The 14,894-nt window shown below is 39.0% G+C and overlaps 1 protein-coding gene and 2 pseudogenes across 1 annotated transcript in view; 1 reads left to right on the top strand and 2 right to left on the bottom strand.

Annotated features, from left to right (window-relative positions):
* LOC104437580 (disease resistance protein RPV1) overlaps positions 1–14,894 on the top strand; it is an 89,816-nt gene that overhangs the window by 46,094 nt on the left and 28,828 nt on the right. The gene's annotated exons all lie outside the window — the stretch shown is intronic.
* On the bottom strand, positions 916–4,341 carry LOC120291432 (annotated as a pseudogene).
* Positions 4,315–9,191, bottom strand: LOC104440048 (annotated as a pseudogene).

Below are 14,894 nucleotides of genomic sequence, written 5' to 3'. Positions count from 1 at the left end.
GTTTGGTATGGGTTTTGAAGATCTCGGCGATTTCATTTTATGGTACTGGATGTGAGAATTCAGCTTCTCCAAGGCAATGGGAGGAGTAATTTTTGTAAATCTGTTGAGTGAAAGATTAATACACGTCTCTTCTCATACAGAATAATGTCCAGCCCAATACAAAAAAGGGGTTGGGGATGGTGTGGAAAATAGCCAGAATTTTCTTTAGATTCTCTTTGTGACTTTTTTTTTGGGCTCCTCTCCTGCTTTTCTTACTGTTGCTGAAGAGTTGGAACATTTTGGTCACCTGCGTCTCATCATCGTTCTGGCCCGTCTCACCAGATGCCAAGATGAATCTCCAAGTTGATGCTGCATTGACGCTCAAATCGTGTAAAACTTTCTGTCTACAGATGATTTGCATTAAAACTTCCTGCATCCAACTGTTACAGAGACTCTTTTGTTCCTGAGGAGAATCTGAAAATGGCAATGGTTTGCAATGCACTTGGAGCAATAAGATGTTAAGTCAGGTCACTTAAATATGTAACAACCAATCAAAACCGTCGCAACACCTACTGTGGCAAAAGAAAATTGAACTTCTTCCCTCTGATCTTTCAACGAACTTTTACAGCTCTTCTGTTCTTGAGGAGAATCTAAAAAATGGCATGGTTCGCAATGCACTCGTAGTAATAAGATGTACAGTCTTGTCTCTTACATATGTAAGCAATCAAAAACGTTTCTGTGGCCAAAGAAAATTGAAAATTTTCCCTTTGATCTTTCAACCGACTTTTGCAGCTCTATTGTTCTTGAGGAGAATCTAAAAAATGGCATGGTTTGCAATGCACTCGTAGTAATAAGTACAGTCAGGTCTCTTGAATATCTAAGCAATCAAAACCGTTTCTGTGGCCAAAGAAAATTGAACTTTTCCCTTTGATCTTCCAACAGCAAAACGCCATGCATGGCCACATTAAGCAGCATCAACTGAGGGACGATGCCCCGTATATAATACATGCTCACAATTTCGGCTGAGTTACACTTACACAGGGGAGAGAGAGGGAGGGAGAGAGAGAGATTATGAGATGATAATACACATTATACTGTGGTTCACGCCACCTCCTCATCCTAGAAAAGAAAAAAATTATGAACCAAATAAAGAATCAAGAAGCAGTGTCACAGTCCTTTCCGACAATCTCCCAGCTGTTGCAAAAGAGCAGCAAAGTCGGTTTTTGTAGCCCTTCAGAGTGTTGCGGTCAAATGGAGAGGCGGAGTTGCGGAAACAGTGACGTCCAAACATGCCCTTTATTTGCATTGCAGACGGCACCACACCAAATGTATTCTTTCTGTATCCTTACGATAAATAACCCATAAACAAATCCTACTGACCAAATGTTCCAGGAATCAGACACTCTTGCTAATTACAGTCCAACCCGCATTCTTCCAAAAGTGGTCCGTCCGACTTGGCCAAGAATGGATCGACACGTACCCACAGAAGGGAGAAGATGGAAGCGAGCAAGATTGACCACACAATGATGATTGTAGGAGTCCTGTTCTGCCGTCCGAGCAGACCCTTTAGGAAAGGATACAAGTGGACAATCACCCAGAAGGCAAAGAATAGCTTTCCGAAGAGAGGACCCCAGGACTCGTAACCGTTGTTTATTGCGTTTGATACGCCAGCTACAACACCAATCAGGTTTATTATAAGCAATGTGGTTGGCGGAATGAGCAAGGTGGTCCATTTGAACGCATAGAGTTGAGAGAACTCCTCGTCATCCCCACCCTTTGATGTCACAGTGAAGTTCGTGTCAACACCAGCCAGAACCTTCAAAAGCCCCTGAAAAACTGCAAAGAGATGTGCTGAAACTCCTCCGATGACCCAGAACTGTTCGTTCCTCCACCATTCTTCTATTCCAACCCCACTCCATCGCATTTCCAGGATACTTGTCGCGAAAATGCAAATGAAAAGTGACAGAAACCACAGACTAGCCACATTGCTCAGCTGCAACGGGGACAAGAAACAAAGACAATATAAGATCTTTTGCCTGGAATATCATCAATTGTACGATATAAAAGCAATAGTTGAAAAAAAAAAAAAAAAGAAAAGAAAAATCTAATAACCTACCTCTGGCGTGATGAATTTCCCAGTAAGCAAGCAGCACACAGCAGGCAAAGTACAGTATGCCAACAGAGGGATTGATGTCCAGGGTATACTGTGGCATTTATGTAAGATAATCGCTCTAACCATTTCAAACCGCCTCCATAACCATACCAAAGGGGACAATGCCTGCTTAAGAAGATCTCAATGGAACCAAGAGCCCAACGAAGGACCTGGTGGAGACGATCGGAAAGATTAATGGGAGCAGATCCTTTCAAAGCGGGTCTTGCAGGGATGCAGTAGATGGAACGCCATCCATGGCAATGCATTTTAAAACCCGTCAATATATCTTCTGTAACTGAACCATATATCCATCCAACCTGTATATGATGAAAGTTCAGCCAACTCTGAGAGAAACAATAATTGTTTCGGGGAATTGCATGAAGAGAGCATTTACACTACACTTACCTCTTTTCCCCACTCAGTCTTATCTTCGTAGCCGCAGCTGATGACATGGATAGCTTCTTTTAGCAAAGATGCAGGGCTCGTGCCTTTCAGTGTTCCTCCATCCTCTAGCATTGTCGATGCGACGAAGACTGAGGATTGCCCAAACTTCTTTTCAAGCTTATGCTGAGGCGTGGGATTTTCAGTTTCAATTCCTGCATAAGAAAACATGAATGTATTGATGACTAAGTAAAAGAACTAGCCTTAAACATGACATAGGAAGCAAAATTGGTTAAGTCCAAATTGGAACAGATGTTAACTGGGAAGCAACCCAATAGAAAACAAGCTTTTGGAAGAATAAAAGATTTCACCGATTGATGCCAAAATTGAGAGGCACATTCAATGATAGAAAAAGGTAAACCAACACTAGACAATTAAGTGGGACTTCATGCAAAAGCAGAATCTCACCTTCAATGCCCTCTTCGATACCTTCCAAAGGTGGTGGAGTACCTGCATCTTTTTTTTTTAAAAATCTCTTCTTCAGTTCGGTCTTAGGCTTGGTATTCTTCTTCTTCTTCTTCGTCCCAGAGCAACAGCACCCACAACAGCACCACTTTGGCAAGCAGTTGCAAGTTCTGTTCGGTGGCTTCTTTGCTTTTGGAGCATCATAACCATAGAGTGCCAGCCTTCTGAATACACAACCAGTCCCAACGTAAATAGGACCTTGAATACCATCCAGACCTTTCATGTTAATCTGAAAGAGAGAAATTTCTCCGTCAGATCTTCTTGCACAGAATTAATGATACGGTATGTGCAATGGACATGAGGCAATTCAATGGTTGATAATTGCATGCTTACATCGAAAAACACGGTGTTCCGATTGGCATATCGATCGTGCCTATCTATACCGTCGAATCTTTGAGGGAATTGGACGTAGCACACTCTTTTTCCAATAAGTGGGTCCATCATGAAGCACATTGCCTCCCTAATAGCCTTACTATTATTGAAGTAGTGATCACAATCCAGATTCAAAAGATAAGGCGCATTTGTAAGCACAGCAGAGACCCTGGCCGGTTAGACAAACAAAAGTTCACAGAGAGGTCAATGGAGAGAGCAAAAAGGGGTTTACCAACTAAGGTGGATTCTTATGACACTTACCAAAGCATTCATGGCTCCTGCCTTCTTGTGGTGATTATAGCCAGGCCTCTTCTCTCTGGAAACATAGACAAGGCGAGGTAATTCATTCCCGTCAGAGTCATGTCCTCCACTTTGGCCAAGAAAAACCTATTAAAGATAGCAGAAATAAGCAGTTAATCTCATCTCACATCAACAAAGAGTTCTAAAACTGAAAATGACAACTTTGCATACCTGAATCATGCCAGGATGATCACGGACGTTATTTCCAGGCCATGGTGTTCCATCCTGCATCGTCCACCCTTCTTCAGGAACCTTCTGGGCTTTGGCCACCAAAGCATTTATACGAACCTTAAACTCCTCATACTCTCTCTGCAAACACAGCAAGAACAGAATTAAGACTTTGACTATCATCTGCAAAGAGCAATTGATAAATTAAATTTGGCACTCCTACTACCTTCATTGCTCTTCGCTCCTTCACAAAAGATGCCTCAACCTTATCTTTGAGATAATCTATCTTCTGAGCAAAATAAAACTCAGGTGCCCGTGGCTCAATGTTGAATTTCTTACAGAAAGGGACCCATTTTCTTGCAAATTCCGATGTTTCTGAGAGTGCTTCAAATGTCAGCATAGCAGCACCATCATCAGAAACATAACAGGACACCTTATCAACAGGGTAGTCCACAGCGAGAATCGATAAGGTGTCCATATATAGTATCTCCGCTTATAAGATTAAGGGCTCCCGCAACAAGTTCATCCCCTTCTTCAGCTACAACCAGTAACACTTCGTCTCCCATTTTTGATCCCATGTTATGAAAAAACTCTCTTGTCAAATAAGGGCTGCCCCACCTAAATAAACATAAGCAGCAAGACATGATCTACTTAAACCTCTCATATCAAATAAAGATGCCTTTGAATATACACAAGAGGCAGGCAAAACAATCAACAATATATATTTTCTGCAAAGGAAAGACAACCAGTCACTGGACTCATACTTGTTATCGGTAGTGTTCCTGTAGAACGTGTAGAAAGAATCCCAGTGCTTAGCCTGCACACACAATCAAAACCAAGAAGCTCAAGTCCTTCATGTTTCACAAAGTGAAGGTATTAATTTAGGAGTAAGTTGTAAGAGAACAGGAGTCACATGTGGATGATCACATCTAAGGACTACTCATCTAAAAGCTCAAACCAGTGGACAGAAAGTTGCTACTAGCATCTAAATTCAAATTAATAGTATTACTGGGAAGTTGCGACATGATATACTTATTTATACTTCTCTGTACAGTTAACCAACTAGTCTCTATTCACGTTGATATCAAATTGAACCAGCTGGATTACATATATTATTAAACCTCACATATTTTGGGTAGGATTAGCTTAAAATCTTCCCCGAGACACTTTTGCCATGATATTTGTACTCATTACCTTTATTTCATTCCCTCGAAGCCACTTCATTGTCAAGTTTTGGGCAGAAATCTGCAGAAAGGGTTCGATCCAATGAGTAAAAGCTTGTGTGCCCAAAAAGATGCAATGTCAAATCTGGCACTATGAGACTATAAGATGCAACAGATAAAAATGCAAACTGACTTTTGATAAGATACCATAGTGCACCAGCAATGAATTCGATAACTTAATGGGGAATTTAATATTCTGTCTGTGCTATTAGCAAAATTCATTTTAACAGGCAAAAAGGAAAATAGTACTACATGAAAGTTTATGTGTTCGTTTTTTTCCCATTAGTATAGGTACAAATACAGTTGATACACTGCCACTGATATATTTGCATTAAACATTTGTAGAACGTAACAGTGATAGGCATTTGTAAAGATCAGTTCATATAATACTTCCCCACAACTCATGTCATCATAAAGAACGACCAATTCGTTACTCAACTGTTCATATTTTACTGCTTTGAAGCATCTTCAGCAATTAGTCAGTTTTCCAGTTGTCCAAGAAGCTCAACTACCAGTGTAACACTTTACTTCAGCAGAGTGAATTTCAGCAAATGCATAAGGTCAGTCAGCATTATATCCGAAATTGGGAATGCAATCCCCATGAAGCATCAGTGTCAGAGTGTTAGTAAAAAGTTCTATGAGCATTTAGTGAAGATTGCAGTAACATATATCGTTCCATAATAACTACTTTCTTCATTTCCCCTGTGACAAGCATATGTATCGACACAATTTACTAAAAATTTTATCAAATTTTCAAGCATATATTTAAGGAATAAAGAACTAAGAGCAAGATTTAAAATAATTTCTAGGTGGGAGTATCTTCCCAAAATAAAGGAAATTCCCAAATAAAATAACATTTGGAAAAACTAACCTTCTTGCGCTCCTGACGCATATTTTTCCTTTTGTTCTGCTTCATGTCCATCAAAAAGTCATCAAAACTGTGGCACGGACAGTGAAACTTGAAGCATGTACCTTTTGCATGCAAGATAAACACAAGAAACGTAAAAAGATCAAAAGTTGGCAATCCAAGTAAATTTAAGACACCACTCATTCAGAGAAGTAATGCTGCAATCATATGCTAACTGGCAGGACTATTGCAAAGGAAACTGATGCATGCACAATATCAAATGGAGAAAATTGACAGCAGCATTACGTCCAAGTATATTTTTAAACAAAAGCTGCATTTGACCTTAGATAACATTGTGAAGCATATACCCCTTGACATGCTATCTAGATCAAAAAGAGACAACTCCTTTCAACTCCCAAATACTTTCAACCCTCACTGACAATCAAGAAAAGGGGTCAAAGGCATGATAGCTATGATGTAATTGAGTGAGTCTTATGAAATTTCAAACTTGGTCAAATAATACTTTGACTCGAGAACCTAGAAATATCACGTACGCCCTATTTTCATTAACATTGAGTCTAAAGTTTCAGCACTTGTCCGCTTAATGCTTTACTTGATGTCTTTGTTTCCCTACTCCTATTATGAAAGAATATATAATCAAATACTTATCTTGACCATTAAGAAATAAGCAAATTGCTAGAGGTTTGTCACCATGTTATATGATTTTTGCTTCAGATGGCCTTGGCTGGAGCCCACAATGAGCTCCATCATGAAAGTCTACGACTCATTGCATTAAACAGGGCAGAAAGTACTCCCAAGGTTTTGTTAAATTGTAAAATCACCCTTCAGAACCTTTTATGAATCTACTAATACACTTCGGATGGAGATGAGTCTCCTGGGTTGTTTTATCTTTGAAGGGGAAAGTGAATAGGAAAAACCAAAAGTTATTGTCAATGTATCCAGCAGCAGTAACATCAGGCCTAACTGTAATTTCAGCACTCATTTTGCCACTCACCATGTATAGTTTCGATTGGTCCAATGGTACTGCATTCCTATCCTCCGTAGAAAACCCTTTTCCTTGTGGTTTTGCCATTCATTCTCAGAAGAAAATGTGATGTGGACTGACGAAACCCGGGACTGTTGTCAAGGATATAAAGCAAATTCAGAACTACTGCAAATTGAAACATCAGATTCACAGTTCAGAATTTTCATCTTTAAGTAAGCCAGCTAGCCACAACATCCCCACTTGTTTGGCGAATAACCAAGTTATTTCTCGTTTTCCATGAGACCATACATATAGAGATCAGCCCTGAAAACATTTTAACTCTACTGCAACTCCAGCCAAGGGAAAAGGTCCAAACAATTGATGGAGTGTAAAAAAAAGCCCAATGATGAAAGAAAAGTGTGATAAAATTCTGGCCATTTCATGGATGTAACATCATATTCACTATGGACAGTCACACATCTGTTATCACGTACCTCAGCTTTCAAAATTTTCTTAAGGCGTCTACTACAATGTCAAAAACTTGATCCTTATATAAGGAATCACGAAGTAGAATCCGAGGACCAGTTACGGGGGTAAAAGGCACACAACACTGGTACTTTGGATAGTATCTTGAACCATAACTGTAGTAAGCGTCCGCCCAAGAATGGTCAAAGACAAATTCACCATACGAGTGACTGCACATCAACATGAAAAATGAGTGAAACCATCTCCATAAAGCTCCTCGAAGATTGTAAAAATTGCTCAATATATAGCTATTTACGAGGAGCATAGAAGAAACTATCTATTTGAAGTTTCAGAGAAAATAAATCTAATCCGAGAACAAAGAAGAGGATAAACCTTTTCAAATAGGGTGGAACAACACCTAGAACAGTCCCGATTCATCCTTAGCACCAATGTGCCGCGGCATCCATCCTGTTTCCTAAAAGCAATTAAATAGATCAACGGAGTATCCAAGAGAAGCTATTCAGCTTAGCAGCATAGTAAAATTGAAAGAACTCCGTTCAGGAACAATAGGAAGAGAAGCCAAAAACCTAAAGGTACCGAGAGGGTGCCAATCCATTAAAAAAACTACTTCGCTAGGTAGACATCAAGTTCTATAAAACTCAATAGTCCCTCTTCATTCAAAGAGAAACTTCGCGGCATATACCAGAAATAAAAGGAACTTCTTTTTTCCCCGTCTGTCAGAGCATCAGAAGGAGAGACATCTCTCTAGAGACAGAAACCTATCGGGCCGACAAGCTGTCGGACGTAAAAGCATCAGGGACACCCCACAAGCAGCAGTGTGCAACCAACTTATCAGTGAAAGCTTATGCATGAAGGAACCAAGGGATAATTATGCCAAGGACTCCAATATCAATGAAGCAAATACCAATCATCCAATCCTCCTCTCATAAGAACGCAAAAATTACATTGATGAACGACAATCTCAACCCCTAGAACGCGAAATCTCACCTTCACAGCAGAACTAGACTCCTCCAAACTTGAAAGGAACCCGTGCGAGAGAAACGGATTATACTTCTCAGGGCCAGTAGCATCAAGAGCACACGCATCCTAATCATCCGCCGAAACCTCGGAGATGGAATTAACAACCGAGGGCGATATGTGCTTCGGCCTCGACTCCGCCGCCGCGACATCCTGCGCGACAAAACACGAACCTATTCATTCCGTACATCCCGGAAACAGAACCATCGCGAACATGACTAAGAACATACCTCGGCGCCCGGCGCCGTCAGAGCATAATAGCCGAGGGAAAGATCGACGGTCTCGCGAGGCTCCAGAGACTTCTTCGACCTCCAGAACAGCGCGCGGATTCCGGCGGCGGCGGTGGCTCGGGGTCGGAGTTGATGACGAGTTCGTCGGAGGGAGGAAATCGGACGGAGGCCCAGAAGTTGCCGAGAGACCAACGCGAGCACAAACCTTATCCTCGATCTCCGCGTTGGAAACAGTGGGAGGCGAAGGCGGTCGGGAACCAGCTGCGACTGGCGGGGCTCTTGGAGGAGGCGACGTGCCAGAGGTAGATGACCGGCGAGGCGGAGGCGGAGGCGGAGGGGGTGGGATGCGCTGAGAAGGAAGTGCAGCTCGTTCTCTGTCTGCTCTTCGACGAAGAGAGAGAGAGAGACAAAACCCAAAAAAATTCAAGTGAGGAGAGAGAAAATTTAAGCGGGAGCACAGCGCATTTATTACCCTTCTGATCCGTCCTTTCTTCTGCCAGCCGAGCCGAGCCGAGCCACCAGCCATTTATTTCGGAGAGAGTGAGAGGAGAGAGGAGAGAGAAATAAGCCTGAGTCGAGGAGCAGAGAGGAGAGAGAGGGCGTCGGGAGACACGTGTCGCGCTGCGAGCGCCTTCTTGTTTGCCACGTTGATACATAAGGCGTACCCAATATTTTCTCGGCGCGCAGAGGGTAAGGACGAAAAGCAAAGCTAAAAACGAGTGGCTCCAGGAGAATTGATTAGATAAAAATATATTTGGTTTTACAATGGAACTCCCTTATATCGATAAAGAGATATAAATTAAACCGAAAAAAATGTACTGGGTCTATAAAGTGTAAACCATTCTAATAAAGTTGAAATAGAGAAAGAAAATTTAAATTTTCACTTAAGGCTGCCTTTATTTTATAAAATAAATAATATTATAAATATATTTCTAAAAATAATTATTTGTATAGTCTATAAAAATAGATGAATTAAAAGTATCTTCATCATTTCTAACAATGTTAATTGAATCCTCTGTATATAAAAGCTATTTCTTCGTATGAGTGTAACCACAACAACTAAAGAAAAAGGAAAAAAAAAATTAAAGGAGGGAGGACACACACCCTGCCGTGAGAAGTTGATTTTCGGGTTTAATTCATAATTAGTTTCTCCAGGACGAATGGCAATAAAGACAAATTTACGGAAGTCGTAACCAAGTCCTCCGTTTAGGTTTCAATTTTTTTTCTCTCCTTAGAAAACGCGGATTGATTCCTTGCGATTGTAGTGAACACAAAAATGAATTTGCACTATCCGAACACATATATCTTATTACAATATTTCAAACTAAAGAATATCAAGCTTTCATTGATAATACCCTTGACCAAAGTTTCAAGAAAACTTATGTTTATGCTTTTAACACGCACAATTGTATACTAATTGTGTTACATTAAAACAATCCTGCGAAAATCATGAAATATTGTTAAATTGTTTTAAAGCAAAATCCTAGAATTTGTTCCTCGATTATCATGTCCTCATTTAATTTTGCTTATTTTCTATAGTGGCAAATGGCAATTATATGTCTCGTAATCCTCTTGTATACAAATATAGCGGAGAGTCCATTGAATGTTTGTGATTATGCATTGGTCTCGCCTACGGCTATTTCCTTGTAAATTTCTCTCAAACTCAAGAAAAATAATGAAAGGCTAAGATCAAGTCACAATTGATGAACTCCTTACGCCTTTTAAAGACGTCATGTTTCATTATCTACACTCTTCTTTGAAAAGCTTCAGTCGCATGACAAGACCACCATACCATGCTTCTATTTCTTCACTCCACCTTTTTGGACAAACACAATGACTCCATTGGTTCATCAAATAGTCATGGCCGCGACTCTAAAGGATAAAGGCAAATGGAAACTTGCTCTTAGGATCATTAAACGTAGCGATACAGATTTTGTTCCAATGTTACTGTAAAGGACAAAGCAAAGTGTAAAGGGCCTATCATAGTGTACAAATATGAAGTGCAAAGTGAGAATTTCTTAATGTCATAAAAGAAAAGAGAGATAACAAAAATTGCAATTCAAGAGCTATTTTGCCTTCTCCCCAGCCATTGCGTTATTCATTTTGTCTCTTCGAATAAAAACAATTCCCTACCAATGTAAGTCAATTGATAATATAAAAATCTGACTCTCATTATTGGATGAGGATAATCGTTGCGAGCATAATTTCCGTGGCATTGTGCGGAAAGTGCGTGGAACCTAACTAGCAATACTCACGTTCTCCACATGCAATACTGACACGTACTCAATTTGCCTTTTCTATTAATATAAAAATAAATAAAGCTTAGTACTACCAGGAATCCAAAACTACTTAGTTTCCATCAAATTTTATGATCGGGACACACGACGATTAACTGGTATATCGATTTGAGGTTTTGCCCATTATTTATCATGAATGTATCAATTTATGATTTTCATGATATTAATTCAAACGGAGAGTAAATTCATCATAAATATATAAAAGTATGGATTTTTGATAGTTTAAAAAATTAGTTTGAGACAAATTTATTATGTACTAATTTAGATTTTTTGTAATTAAAAAATTAATTTTAGATAAATCTATTATAGATATATTAGTTTTAGTTTTTTCGTGATATTATCTTAATAAATAAAATAGAGAACCGCCGTGCAATACAGATGCTCTGTACTCACCGAGGGGGTGAGCATATTCTGCACCGACTAATTTCGATTAAAATAGAGATTGCGGTAAGGCCTTGGTCTCTTTTACAGGATGCATGTGCATGGTCGGTCGCTGTCCCATCCCATCTGTGATAATATCACGAGGGCAAATAATAATTGGCCCCACTTCCTGAATTCGCACCGTCCGAGTCCCGACCAGATCTTTTCAAATCGTAAATGTTGCCAGGCAATGTATCTTCTCAGTCATAAAACCCTCAACCCAAATTGCACCGCGTTCTCGCCATCCAACGGTCCAAGACTCTCCATGCCGATCGAAAGGCTGCTACGCATGTTGCACGGAAAGCGCGAAATAATTTCGCACGTGGCTCCCTGCAGCGACGGTACGGGGAAAACGAACGAGCAAAATGCTCCTTATTTAATGATGGAGGGAGAGGGAGCAGGTAAAGCAAAAGGAAAAGGACGGGTACTCTTTTTTTTTTCCTTTCTTCTTCTTTTTCCGTACTTCCGTCCTCTTGCCGGTGGCCGGGCCTCGGCGCGGAAGGGAAGACTCGCTGGTAGCAAGGCGAGGTTGTCCTTGCTCGTTAGAGGAAGAAAAAAGAAATAAAAAAATAAAAAAATATATTATTAAAAATTATTAATGTTAATGCTAATCATATTATATATAACATTTTTAAAATAAAATATTTAAAATTTAATCCATAAAATTTTAAATTTTAAAATTAAATTTAAAATTGAATTGATAAAATTATAATAAATTTAGGTCTTGTTAGATTTTTTTTTCCCGCAAGGCACTTAATTGAGCATACTTGAACAAAACTATTATTATGTTCCGACAAAAAAAAATTATGAAATAGAGTTGAGAAATAAAAAGAAAATTCAAAGTGAAGATAAATAATTACAATTCTTCATGTGGTGCAATTTAATTTTCTGAAATTTTCTCTACTTTTGTCTTGACCTTCCTCGTCATTATCATTACTTCATCATCTATTTCATTAGATGGAGCAATTTTCTAGTCTAAAATTCAATCAATTCTTCATTATCTATGTCTTCACCGAAGATTATGGGACGTGTTCCCATTTTCTAAACTTTCTCTACCACACTCAGCTCAGTCAGCTGCATGTCTTGCGTCAAATCTTGCCTCTCATGTTCCCTTACCTCAGTACTCGGCTCAATACCGTTTCCTATTTCTCATGCTTGAGTACCTCATCATTTTCATTGTCATTATAATATTTAACCTACATTTGTTTACCCTTTATACCATTACCATCATAGAAGTCTTTCAAGTTTTTCCCGATATTACAATAATGCATTGTTTCTATTTTATATCGTAATTGTTGCACTATATCTCTCACAAAATCAATATATGATGGCCTACTTATAGTGACTATGATAGTATATTCGTTTCTGCTAGAGTATTCTTACTTATCGATGCTAATAATAAATTCCCTACCATAATGGACTGATGTCTACAATATTATCTCCCATGCCGATGCTACACTCAAGAAAAAAATATTTTGGAACCACAATGTAGAAATGACAATAACTTCATCATATGAAGATCCTGCAATCGTACCTAATTGATTAAACAATAACTTAGCAATTATTGTTTAGTGGACAAAAAGCAACAAAACTAGCAACGAATTGAGAAGACAAATTGAGGACTGCGCAATGGCAATTTCACTGTTGCACCGTTGTCCGACGGCGGATCAAGAACTCTAAATTTTCGTTCCCATACCTATTTTTGGTTGAGAAGCCCTAATTTTTCCCTCCAATTAAGCAACTCGAAGAAAGATGACGACCATGAATGAGTTAGAGTAACAGAAACGGCGGGCGACGGCAGCTAACAGGGAGTGTGATGTGATGGTCAGCCAGTGTTGAAGGCAATCTAGCCCTACAAACTTTCCTGTATATTAATTTAATTTAACAAAAATTAACGAAAAATAAATTCTTCATCAACTAATTTTGATTAAAATATAGGTTGGAATGGTGCTAGTCAGTTTCCTTTTGCAGGATGCATGTGCATGGTCAGTCGCTGTCCCATCCCATTCGTAGTCACATCACAAGGGCAAAAAATATTGGACCCACTTCTGAATTTGCACCGTCCGATTCCCACCTGATCTTTGAATCGTAAATGTGGCTAGAAGCAATTTACATTCTCGGTCATAGAACTCTTGAGCGAAATTTCACTGCGTTCTTGTCAGCCAACGGTCCAAGACTCCTCATGCTCATCGAAAGGCTGCGATGCATGCTGCACGGAAGGGGCAAAATAATTGCACGTTGCAGTAAGCCGTAGGCGGGAGGTGCGTGGAAAAGAAGCTTTGCAGGGACAGGGGACCCGCCTTTTCTATTAATAAAGAAAATAGAAAATTATTAATTGAATTGATTAAATTAAATTAATTCTTCTTCGGGACATTACATGAAAATGAATACATCCTCTAGGAATTTGCGAGTAATGATTTTTTTTATTGATTAAATTAATTTTTTTGTGTTGTCAAAGTCATGCAACACAAGTTAGGAGCAGTTATTATGAAGTGCGTGATTCCCATGATTATTCATTTGTTTTTTCACTATCAATTCAAATTTTTAGTGGATCACGTAGTAATTTCTTTTTTGTCAATCAAATAAATTTTACGTAATAAAGTTGAGAAATCAAAAGAAAATTCAAAATTTCACTATAAGCAAAAGAAAACAAAAAGTTCCCTCACTACTTGAAAAACGCGGTTGGTTTCATCGTCATTGGATCCTTTTCTTTGGCCCGATCTACTGGCAAGTAGAATGATCAAGCACATCGCTGGCGCGCGTGGGTGTCTGCAAAAGTAGAGAATATAAAAGCAGCAAGTGAAGAGAGAGAGAAATGTCAGGTCACGAGGAGGAGGACCAAGGGCAATTAATAAAAAGTAGAGGGTGGCAGACTGGCAGTGGGCGACAGACGATGTGATGGGAATAAGGTTAAAAGGAGAAAAAGAGAGAGTGGCTCACGAGAATTGAATAAATCAAGAATAGTAGTTTTGTGATGAACTCGCATTCCAATAAAGATAAATAACTGCAATTCTCCACATGGTGCAATTTAATTTTTCTGAAATTTCTTCCGCTTTCGTTTCGATTGTACAAATTTCCCCTCGTCACCATCATTACTCGAGTAATTTATATTTGACAAAACTTCATAATCTAATCCACTGAGAAGAACAACTTTCTAATCTAACTCAATCAATTTTTCTATCACCTATATCTTCATTAAAGATTCTAAGAAGTGTTCCCGTTTGCTGAACCTTCTCTAGCATAGTCGCTCAGGTCTTACCTCCCTCTCTTCCCTCTCATATTCTCCTCTATCTAAAATAAATCTATCTTCAACCTTAATATTCGGTTCAATACCATTTCCTAGTTCTTATACTTGAGTGCTCTTATCATCTTTATTATCATCGTAATATTCAACAGATACTTAAAATGATAAACAATATTCTTTATATCATTATCTTCATAGAATTATCTTAAATCATTTTTCAAGCTTTTCCCAAAATCACAGTAGTGCATTGTTTTCTATTTTTATATCA

This window comes from Eucalyptus grandis, chromosome 3, assembly GCF_016545825.1.
Source record: "Eucalyptus grandis isolate ANBG69807.140 chromosome 3, ASM1654582v1, whole genome shotgun sequence".
Classification (NCBI taxonomy): Eukaryota; Viridiplantae; Streptophyta; class Magnoliopsida; order Myrtales; family Myrtaceae; genus Eucalyptus; species Eucalyptus grandis.
Note: the sequence above shows the minus strand (reverse complement) of the source record. Positions and strands in the feature narration are given on the sequence as shown.